Raw genomic sequence first — 12545 nt, forward strand, 5'->3', positions numbered from 1 at the left:
AATGAAAGATCATCGTGTGGAAATGTAATGGTCTAATACATTGCATCTTTTACATGTTTACCATCTCCATTAGCATTTAAGAAGCTAATCCAAATATGTGTTTCTTCTTTGCAGGTAGCGGCATTTATGTTAGAGACAAAATATTCTCTTTTGCAATCTATGTACTATTGAGATATAAACTCTTTTTATAAGGTATGTTCACTTTAGTGATAAACTCACCATGGCTCTGTTGGATGAAGTATTTTTTTTTAGAACTTGGTTGAAGTATCTTATGACTTATTGAAAACTGCTACTCCCTTATATCCATATTGATTGTGGCTCACTTGACAATTAATATGGATCGAAGAGAGCATTTGTGTATGACATAGTGTGAGGTTTATAAGCCTTTTTGAGTTTTCTTATTGATGAGTGCCCCCAGTCAGTTTTTAGTCTGGGTCCGCCCCTGCCTCTCTCCCCAACATGGAGCCGATCAAACCCACTACGTACCCTAACAAGCAAGATCCGCGTCCAACATGAACCCACTGACGGCGAAGATGCGGCGAGCGGGACTGTCGGCGGCCTCCCTTTCCACCTCACAGAACAGATCCTCGGCTGCATCAGCCCGCTCGAGTCGGTACGCCTCGCCGCCGTCTGCAAGTCCTGGGCGGCGACCGTCTCCGAGCGGCTAGCGAGGCCCACCCCGCACCTGCTCGCGCTCAAGGTCTCCATCGAGCGGTTCCAGCTGCTGCCCGTGGAGGAGCCCCGCCATGTGGCCATCTTCCCCTTTCAGATCGATGGGGAGGGCTCGCCGTCGGCGGTGGTCCCTCTCCCTGCCCGCGTGCCCTCCATGGTCTGCGACGTAGAACGTGTCAAGTTATCCGGCGCGCTGCACTGCGGCCGTCTCTCCTTCGAGGACGGCAACCACGTTGTCCCCGTCAACCCCGTCACCGGCGCGTTCCGGAGCGAGATGTATGCGCCCGTTGGGACGACTGAAGCTAAGGCAAGGGTCGCCGCCGGCGCCAACGCGGTCTTCGTTAACAACCACTCCGAGATGAGCGTCTCTCTCTTCTGGTGCACGGAGGAGTGGCCCGAGGAGCAGAAGCTGATTTCCGAAAAGTTCAAAAGCATTTATCTGATGGCCTACACGGACGGCGTCTTCTACGCGCTGGAATTCTGGGGTTGCACCTACACCGTGGACACACGTGTGCCACCGCCATGGCGCCTGAAGAAGCTCCATGTGCCGAACATTCTCGAACAGTACACCCGGATCTGTGGGTACCACTTCCTCTGGTACACCCACCTGCTGGAGTCGGACGGGTCGGTCCTGTTTGTTGGTCCGGTGCTTGCTCCACAAGAGCCCACAGACCTCTATACCATCACTGGCTTCGAGGTGTATAGGCTGGATGTCGAGGAGGCACGATGGATAAAAGTGGAGAGGCTAGCTGCTGATCGGGCGCTTTTCGTGAGTGAGCAATCATCGTTCACGGTGTGCGCCTCAGAGATTCCGGGGTGCATGAGCAACTGCATCTACTTTGTGGGTGAGGTCGACTACTACTCCTGGGTCACCTGGGGCGTCTACTCCATGGAGGAGCGGAAGGTGCTGTTTCAACAACCCGTCGGTGGTTCTCCGGGAATGTATGAAGCTGCAAGGTGGTTCCTCCCTGCTGTTTTGATGCCGCTTGCACATGCACGTTCCGATTGTAGACACTCGGGAAAGAAGAGAAAAATCTAAGTTCTTTAGGCACATCTGGTTAACAATTTTTTGAGAATGCAGTATAGAAGTTAACACAAGTGGCTTCTTTTATGCTGATAGAAGGATAGGAGGATGGGGAGCAATTCTGCGAAATCAAGATGGCCGGGCGTTGCCGGCGGTGACAGGCAGGCTTATAAATCTTTGAGATGCTACTATGAAGCTGAAGCGTTATTATTCTAGGATCTGAATCTCAAAATCTATTTGATGAAGTTAATTTATTGGTGAAGTTTGAGAGAGTTTGATTTAGTTAATGTATTGTATGTTGTAGTAGAGCTTGTAACTTGGATGGGCATCAACTTTGCTAAGCTTGGCGCTGCTTCGGGTATTTCTAAGATCCATTATTTCGAACAATGGATTTCTCTCAAACAAGAATGCAGTAGAATTAATGTGTCCGTCTGTGTCCTCCAACTTTGTCATGCAAGTGTACTTGTTGACAAAGGTGTATTGGCCAATTTCTGTGCCAAGGCGTCATAGCAGTGCTCTTTGAATCCTTTGGCTCTGATGGGTGGTGGTTCCTGGGAGCAATTTTTTGGTGATGGACATGTGAGGTGTGCATACATGCGTTGCTGGGAGGTCCAAACAGCTTGAGATGCCAAATTCTGTTTGTGTTAATTTGAACCTTGAAATTAGAGGTTCTTTAAAGGCGAGTACTCTGCGCCGGTCAGCCGGCCAAAACTTTGGGCCGGTCCAACCGTTGCCATTAGATGCGATGTACGGAAACCGTTAGATCGAAGAATAATGTCCCCACTTCCGTATTCCCCGTGCCCACGACTCTCTTCCCCACCTCCTAATCTCAAATCAGGAGAGAAACGTCCAGGACGGGAACGAGATGGCGAAGCTCGCCAGATCGCCGCCGCTCACAACGGCGAGGCTGCAGTCTCCAGCGACGGTGCTTGCTGGGGAACCTCCCCCGCTCTCAATTTTTCCTGCAGATCCCATCGTTGACTGGTTGCAACGTTCCCCTCGACCGATGGCAACTTTTGCCACCGGCTCCGGTGCGTCGCCCCGGCCTTGCCGTCGACTGCATGAGTTTCCGCGACATAAAAGGCACCAAATGCACCATAAAAGCGGATGTAGCAAAAAAACTTGTCGGTCGTAGCAAAACGCAACGGCGGTTGCAGCAAAAACGACGTCGTCGTTGTCGCAGGTTGCGACTCGCCATGAATGGACGTAGCAAAAATATTTGCCGGTTGTAGCAAAAATCGGCGACGGTTGCAGGAAAATCATCATCGCTGATTGACGAAGGTTGCAGCAAAAGCCGGTGGTAGCAACATAATACACTGTTTCCAACAAAATCTAAAGACGATAGTAGCAAAATAATACACTGTTTCCAGCAAAATCCAAAGACGATAGTAGCACAAATAGTGCTAGTTCCACCAAAAACTAAGACAATGGTAGCAAAAATAATCATCTGGTTCCAGCAAAAACTCAAAGACAATGGTAGCAAAAATTGGTGCTAGTTCTAACAAACACTAAAACAATGGTAGCAAAAAAATGAGCACTGGATCCAGCCAAATTCATAGATGATGGTAGCAAAAAAATCCTCTAGTTCCAGCAAAACAAAAATCCGAATGAAGCAAAAAATTCCGCTGGTCGCAGCTCCCACCGAGGCCGGTTCCAGCATCTTGTCCTTCCGTTGTAGCACAACGTAGCCGTCGTCCCCGATACAGCGGCCTGGGATTGTAGCACCAAAAGCTTCCAACTTTCAGGTGAGGGCGGTTGCAGCACCACCCCTTGCCGGTTCAAGCCCCGGGTTGGAGCTCGGATCACGGTGTGGCGGCCGTCGCGGCGCCGACCAAGGGCAGCACCTCGTCGGATCTACGGCGGATTTGTAGTGCGATGATGGTGGACATGAAGGAGAAGGAGGAAAAGCTATGGGAGAGGTGGGGATGGGAAAGAAGAAGAAGGGGGAACCCGGTTGGCACTCGTAGCACCGGGGTTGCGGCGGTGGTCGGCGCTGAGCACTACCGGAGATGAGGAAAGCCATGGGATCTGGTGGGGAAGAAAAGAAATCAGTGGATGGCGTTGTCTCACGCGAGAAGATAAGTGCGGTGCGTGTGGGCCCTTTGGGAAGGATGTGGGCGTGAAAGAGAGTAGCACGCGGTTTGTTAGCTATTTTGTGGCCGTCCGATCAGCTCGAATCGAGCGGCCCGTGCGCGACCGGCGGAACACTCGGCCGGTGCGCCGGGTATAAATGTTTCCCTTCTTTAAATTTGAACACTAGTTTTTGGTTCGCTAAGAGCAACAGAATGTTCTCACCTGACAACACCCGTCAGAAAAGCGAGGGAGTTTACCACAAAACCCACAGGAAGAGCAACACCCATCAAATCATGGTGGTTATTCAACTAAGAGAAACACGGTTGTTATTCTGTTACTCTAGCTGGTATTCTAGTGTTACTTCTTTTGACAGTATGAGATCGTTTCTAAACATTCTGCGGTCAGCTAGAGAGACACGGTGCCCGATTGAGCTCCTCTTGTATCTCTCACTTGGCAGAAGCCATGTGATCGTCGCCCTAATTTTTGAAATGGATATCACCAGGCATATGGCAGTGAGTAGGACAGTGGGTACTGAAGGAATTTCGGTACTAGTAGAAGACATGTCTTCTTCAGCTGGGCTATCGTCTCAGTCGAGTTGTCCCGGTGACAGTGAGGAACGGCGAGCGAAAATCAATACGTGGAAAAAGAAATGAAAAAAAGAAGAGAAAGAACAATAAGGCAGCAAAAATGAAAAAATGAAAAAGAAACGAAAACAAAGAGAAAGAAGAATCGAAAAAAGCCACACCGATCTACGTGCAACAGACAAGATAATACGTGGAGAAGCGATACGTCTCTGATGTATCTATAATTTTTGATTATTTTCGGCTATTATATTATCATAATTACATATTCATGTTATCATTTTAAATTATTTTTCTGGACTAACATATTAATTTAGGGCCCAATTGTCGTTTTCTGTTTGTTTTTGGTTTTACAGAAAATCAATACATATGAAGGTCCAAACACGATGCCAATTTTTGATGATTTTTTAAAACAACCTGAAAGCTTTGGGAGTCGTCAAGCGGATTTTCGAGGGGCCCACAAGGGCTAGTCCTCCACCGGCCTGTTGGGGAACGTAGTAATTTCAAAAAATTTCCTACGCACATGCAAGATCATGGTGATGCATAGCAACGAGGGGGAGAGTCTGATCTACGTATCCTTGTAGATCGCAACAGAAGCGTTGACACAACGTAGAGGAAGTAGTCGTACGTCTTCTTCCCGATCCGACCGATCCAAGCACTGTTACTTCGACACCTCCGAGTTCTTAGCACACGTCCAGCTCGATGACGATCCCCGGGCTCCGATCCAGCAAAGCTTCGAGGAGGAGTTCTGTCAGCACGACGGCGTGGTGACGATCTTGATGTTCTACCGACGCAGGGCTTCGCCTAAGCACTACAACGATATGATTGAGGTGGAATATGGTGGCAGGGGGCACCGCACACGGCTAAGGAACGATCTCAATGATCAACTTGTGTGTCTAGAGGTGCCCCCTGCCCCCGTATATAAAGGATGCCAAGGGAGGGCTGGCTGGCCAAGCCTATGGAGGCGCAGGAGGAGTCCTACTCCTACCGGGAGTAGGACTCCCCCCCCAATCCTATTCCTAATAGGACTCCCAAGGGGAAAGAGAGAGAGAGAGAGGTGGCCGGCCACCTCTCCTAGTCCTAATAGGACTAGGGGAGGGGGGAGTGTTGGGGAACGTAGTAATTTCAAAAAATTTCCTACGCACACGCAAGATCATGGTGATGCATAGCAACAAGAGGGGAGAGTGTTGTCTACGTACCAACGCAGACCGATTGCGGAAGTGATCACACAACGTAGAGGAAGTAGTCGTACGTCTTCTTCCCGATCCGACCGATCCAAGCACCGTTACTCCGTCACCTCCGAGTTCATAGCACACGTACAGCTCGATGACGATCCCCGGGCTCCGATCCAGCAAAGCTTCGGGGAGGAGTTCCGTCAGCACGACGGCGTGGTGACGATCTTGATGTACTACCGACGCAGGGCTTCGCCTAAGCACTACAACGGTATGATCGAGGTGGAATTTGGTGGCAGAGGGCACCGCACACGGCTAAGGAACGATCTCAAGGATCAACTTGTGTGTCTTGGGGTGCCCCCTGCCCCCGTATATAAAGGATGAAGGGGGGGAGGCTGGCCGGCCAAAGGAGGGAGGCGCAGGAGGAGTCCTACTCCTACCGGGAGTAGGACTCCCCCCTCCAATCCTAGTCCAACTAGGATTCCCAAGTGGGAAAGAGAGAGAGGGGGGCCGGCCACCTTCTCCTAGTCCTAATAGGACTAGAGAGAGGGGGGAGGCGCGCAGCCCTATGTGGGCAGCCCTTTCACCTTTCCACTAAGGCCCATGTTGGCCCATTTGGCTCCCGGGGGGTTCCGGTAACCCTCCCGGTAATCCGGTAAAATCCCGATTTCACCCGGAACACTTCCGATGTCCAAACATAGGCTTCCAATATATCAATCTTTATGTCTCGACCATTTCGAGACTCCTCGTCATGTCTGTGATCACATCCGAGACTCCGAACTACCTTCGGTACATCAAAATGCATAAACTCATAATAACTGTCATCGTAACGTTAAGCGTGCGGACCCTACGGTTCGAGAACAATGTAGACATGACCGAGACACGTCTCCGGTCAATAACCAATAGCGGGACCTAGATGCCCATATTGGCTCCTACATATTCTACGAAGTTCTTTATCGGTCAGACCGCATAACAACATACGTTGTTCCCTTTGTCATCGGTATGTTACTTGCCCGAGATTCGATCGTCGGTATCCAATACCTAGTTCAATCTCGTTACTGGCAAGTCTCTTTACTCGTTCCGTAATACATCATCTCATAACTAACATCTTAGTTATTATGCTTGCAAGGCTTATGTGATGTGTATTACCGAGAGGGCCCAGAGATACCTCTCCGACAATCGGAGTGACAAACCCTAATCTCGAAATACGCCAACCCAACATCCACCATTGGAGACACCTGTAGTACTCCTTTATAATCACCCAGTTACGTTGTGACGTTTGGTAGTACCCAAAGTGTTCCTCCGGTAAACGGGAGTTGCATAATCTCATAGTTATAGGAACATGTATAAGTCATGAAGAAAGCAATAGCAACATACTAAACGATCGGGTGCTAAGCTAATGGAATGAGTCATGTCAATCAGATCATTCAACTAATGATGTGACCTCGTTAATCAAATAACAACTCTTTGTCATGGTTAGGAAACATAACCATCTTTGATTAACGAGCTAGTCTAGTAGAGGCATACTAGTGACACTCTGTTTTGTCTATGTATTCACACATGTATTATGTTTCCGGTTAATACAATTCTAGCATGAATAATAAACACTTATCATGATTTTAAGGAAATAAATAATAACTTTATTATTGCCTCTAGGGCATATTTCCTTCAGTCTCCCACTTGCACTAGAGTCAATAATCTAGATTACACAGTAATGATTCTAACACCCATGGAGCTTTGGTGTTGATCATGTTTTGCTCGTGGAAGAGGCTTAGTCAACGGGTCTGCAATATTCAGATCCGTATGTATCTTGCAAATCTCTATGTCTCCCACCTGGACTAGATCCCGGATGGAGTTGAAGCGTCTCTTGATGTGTTTGGTCCTTTTGTGAAATCTGGATTCCTTTGCCAAAGCAATTGCACCAGTATTGTCACAAAAGATTTTCATTGGACCCGATGCACTAGGTATGACACCTAGATCGGATATGAACTCCTTCATCCAGACTCCTTCGTTTGCTGCTTCCAAAGCAGCTATGTACTCTGCTTCACATGTAGATCCCGCTACGACGCTTTGTTTAGAACTGCACCAACTGACAGCTCCACCGTTTAAAGTAAACACGTATCCGGTGTGCGATTTAGAATCGTCCGGATCAGTGTCAAGGCTTGCATCAACGTAACCTCTTACGGTGAGCTCTTTGTCACCTCCATATACGAGAAACATATCCCTAGTCCTTTTCAGGTATTTCAGGATGTTCTTGACCGCTGTCCAGTGATCCACTCCTGGATTACTTTGGTACCTCCCTGCTAAACTTATAGCAAGGCACACATCAGGTCTGGTACACAGCATTGCATACATGATAGAGCCTATGGCTGAAGCATAGGGAACATCTTTCATTTTCTCTCTATCTTCTGCAGTGGTCGGGCATTGAGTCTGACTCAACTTCACACCTTGTAACACAGGCAAGAACCCTTTCTTTGCTTGATCCATTTTAAGCTTCTTCAAAATTTTGTCAAGGTATGTGCTTTGTGAAAGTCCAATTAAGCGTCTTGATCTATCTCTATAGATCTTAATGCCCAATATGTAAGCAGCTTCCCCGAGGTCTTTCATCGAAAAGCTTTTATTCAAGTATCCCTTTATGCTATCCAGAAATTCTATATCATTTCCAATCAGCAATATGTCATCCACATATAATATCAGAAATGCTACAGAGCTCCCACTCACTTTCTTGTAAATATAGGCTTCTCCAAAAGTCTGTATAAAGCCAAATGCTTTGATCACACTATCAAAGCGTTTATTCCAACTCCGAGATGCTTGCACCAGTCCATAAATGGATCGCTGGAGTTTGCATACTTTGTTAGCTCCCTTTGGATCGACAAAACCTTCTGGTTGCATCATATACAACTCTTCTTCCAGAAATCCATTCAGGAATGCAGTTTTGACATCCATCTGCCACATTTCATAATCATAAAATGCGGCAATTGCTAACATGATTCTGACGGACTTAAGCATCGCTACGGGTGAGAAGGTCTCATCGTAGTCAACCCCTTGAACTTGTCGAAAACCTTTTGCGACAAGTCGAGCTTTATAGACAGTAACATTACCGTCAGCGTCAGTCTTTTTCTTGAAGATCCATTTATTCTCAATTGCTTGCCGATCATCGGGCAAGTCAACCAAAGTCCATACTTTGTTCTCATACATGGATCCCATCTCAGATTTCATGGCCTCAAGCCACTTTGCGGAATCTGGGCTCACCATCGCTTCTTCATAGTTCGTAGGTTCATCATGATCTAGTAGCATAACTTCCAGAATTAGATTACCGTACCACTCTGGTGCGGATCTCACTCTGGTTGATCTACGTGGTTCATTAGTATCTTGTCCTGAAGTTTCATGATCATCATCATTAGCTTCCTCACTAATTGGTATAGGTGTCGCAGAAACAGTTTTCTGTGATGTACTATTTTCCAATAAGGGAGTAGGTACAGTTACCTCGTCAAGTTCTACTTTCCTCCCACTCACTTCTTTCGAGAGAAACTCCTTCTCTAGAAAGTTTCCGAATTTAGCAACAAAAGTCTTGCCTTCGGATCTGTGATAGAAGGTGTATCCAATAGTTTCCTTTGGATATCCTATGAAGACACATTTCTCCGATTTGGGTTCGAGCTTATCAGGTTGAAGCTTTTTCACATAAGCATCGCAGCCCCAAACTTTAAGAAATGACAACTTTGGTTTCTTTCCAAACCATAGTTCATAAGGCGTCGTCTCAACGGATTTTGATGGTGCCCTATTTAACGTGAATGCGGCCGTCTCTAAAGCATAACCCCAAAACGATAGCGGTAAATCAGTAAGAGTCATCATAGATCGCACCATATCTAGTAAAGTACGATTACGACGTTCGGACACACCATTACGCTGTGGTGTTCCGGGTGGCGTGAGTTGCGAAAATATTCCACAATTTTTCAAATGTACACCAAACTCGTAACTCAAATATTCTCCTCCACGATCAGATCGTAGAAACTTTATTTTCTTGTCACGATGATTTTCCACTTCACTCTGAAATTCCTTGAACTTTTCAAATGTTTCAGACTTATGTTTCATTAAGTAGATATACCCATATCTGCTCAAATCATCTGTGAAGGTGAGAAAATAACGATATCCGCCACGAGCCTCAATATTCATCGGACCACATACATCGGTATGTATGATTTCCAATAATTCTATTGCTCTCTCCATAGTACCGGAGAACGGTGTTTTAGTCATCTTGCCTATGAGGCACAGTTCGCAAGTACCAAGTGATTCATAATCAAGTGGTTCCAAAAGCCCATCAGTATGGAGTTTATTCATGCGCTTTACACCGATATGACCTAAACGGCAGTGCCACAAATAAGTTGCACTATCATTATCAACTCTGAATCTTTTGGCTTCTACATTATGAATATGTGTATTACTACTATCGAGATTCAACAAGAATAGACCACTCTTCAAAGCTGCATGACCATAAAAGATATTACTCATATAAATAGAACAACCATTATTCTCTGATTTAAATGAATAACTGTCTCGCATTAAACAAGATCCAGATATAATGTTCATGCTCAACGCTGGCATCAAATAACAATTATTTAGGACTAATATTAATCCCGAAGGTAGATGTAGAGGTAGCGTGCCGACCGCGATCACATCGACTTTGGAACCGTTTCCCACGCGCATCGTCACCTCGTCCTTTGCTAGCGTCCGCTTATTCTGTAGTCCCTGTTTCGAGTTGCAAATATTAGCAACAGAACCAGTATCAAATACCCAGGTGCTACTGCGAGCTCTAGTAAGGTACACATCAATAACATGTATATCACATATACCTTTGTTCACCTTGCCATCCTTCTTATCCGCCAAATACTTGGGGCAGTTCCGCTTCCAGTGACCAGTCTGCTTGCAGTAGAAGCACTCAGTTTCAGGCTTAGGTCCAGACTTGGGTTTCTTCTCCTGAGCAGCAACTTGCTTGCTGTTCTTCTTGAAGTTCCCCTTCTTCTTCCCTTTGCCCTTTTTCTTGAAACTAGTGGTCTTGTTAACCATCAACACTTGATGCTCCTTCTTGATTTCTACCTCCGCAGCTTTCAACATTGCGAAGAGCTCGGGAATAGTCTTGTTCATCCCTTGCATATTATAGTTCATCACGAAGCCCTTGTAGCTTGGTGGCAGTGATTAGAGAATTCTATCAATGACGCAATCATCTGGAAGATTAACTCCCATCTGAATCAAGTGATTATTATACCCAGACATTTTGAGTATATGCTCACTGACAGAACTGTTCTCCTCGATCTTGCAGCTATAGAACTTATTGGAGACTTCATATCTCTCAATTCGGGCATTTGCTTGAAATATCAACTTCAACTCCTGGAACATCTCATATGCTCCATGACGTTCAAAACGTCGTTGAAGTCCCGATTCTAAGCCGTAAAGCATGGCACACTGAACTATCGAGTAGTCATCAGCTTTGCTCTGCCAGACGTTCATAACATCTGGCTTTGCTCCAGCAGCAGGCCTGGCACCCAGCGGTGCTTCCAGGACGTAATTCTTCTGTGCAGCAATGAGGATAATCCTCAAGTTACGGACCCAGTCCGTGTAATTGCTACCATCATCTTTCAACTTTGCTTTCTCAAGGAACGCATTAAAATTCAACGGAACAACAGCACGAGCCATCTATCTACAATCAACATAAACAAGCAAGATACTATCAGGTACTAAGTTCATGATAAGTTTAAGTTTAGTTAATCAAATTACTTAAGAACTCCCACTTAGATAGACATCCCTCTAATCCTCTAAGTGATCACGTGATCCAAATCAACTAAACCATAACCGATCATCACGTGAGATGGAGTAGTTTTCAATGGTGAACATCGTTATGTTGATCATATCTACTATATGATTCACGCTCGACCTTTCGGTCTCCGTGTTCCGAGGCCATATCTGTATATGCTTGGCTCGTCAAGTATAACCTGAGTATTCTGCGTGCGCAACTGTTTTGCACCCATTGTATTTGGACGTAGAGCTTATCACACCCGATCATCACGTGGTGTCTGGGCACGACGAACTTTGGCAACGGTGCATACTCAGGGAGAACACTTCTTGATAATTTAGTGAGAGATCATCTTATAATGCTACCGTCAATCAAAGCAAGATAAGATGCATAAAAGATAAACATCACATGCAATCAATATAAGTGATATGATATGGCCATCATCATCTTGTACTTGTGATCCTCATCTCCGAAGCACCGTCATGATCACCATCGTCACCGGCGCGACACCTTGATCTTCATCGTAGCATCGTTGTCGTCTCGCCAATCTTATGCTTCCACGACTATCACTACCGCTTAGTAATAAAGTAAAGCATTACATCGTGATTGCATTGCATACAATAAAGCGACAACCATATGGCTCCTGCCAGTTGCCGATAACTTGGTTACAAAACATGATCATCTCATACAATAAAATCAGCATCATGCCGTGACCATATCACATCACAACATGCCCTGCAAAAACAAGTTAGACGTCCTCTACTTTGTTGTTGCAAGTTTTACGTGGCTGCTATGGGCTTAAGTAAGAACTCATCTCACCTACGCATCAAAACCACAACGATAGTTCGTCAAATAGACTCTGTTTTAACCTTCTCAAGGACCGGGCGTAGCCACACTTGGTTCAACTAAAGTTGGAGAGACAGTCTTCCGCAAGCCATCTATGTGCAAAGCACGTCGAGGAACCGGTCTCGCATAAGAGTACGCGTAAGGTTGGTCCGGATCGTCTCGTCCAACAATACCGCCGAACCAATGTATGACATGCTGGTAGGCAGTATGACTTGTATCGCCCACAACTCACTTGTGTTCTACTCGTGCAAATAACATCAAACCATAAAACCTGGCTCTGATACCACTGTTGGGGAACGTAGTAATTTCAAAAAATTTCCTACGCACACGCAAGATCATGGTGATGCATAGCAACGAGAGGGGAGAGTGTTGTCTACGTACCAACGCAG

The 12545-nt window shown here is 46.2% G+C and overlaps 1 pseudogene; it reads left to right on the forward strand.

Annotated features, from left to right (window-relative positions):
• The first annotated feature begins 459 nt into the window (after positions 1-459).
• Positions 460-1521, forward strand: LOC147963584 (uncharacterized; annotated as a pseudogene).
• Positions 1522-12545: the final 11024 nt, after the last annotated feature.

Source organism: Triticum urartu, chromosome 6A (genome assembly GCF_056163025.1).
Source record: "Triticum urartu cultivar PI428250 chromosome 6A, HENAU_Tu73, whole genome shotgun sequence".
Lineage (NCBI taxonomy): Eukaryota > Viridiplantae > Streptophyta > Magnoliopsida > Poales > Poaceae > Triticum > Triticum urartu.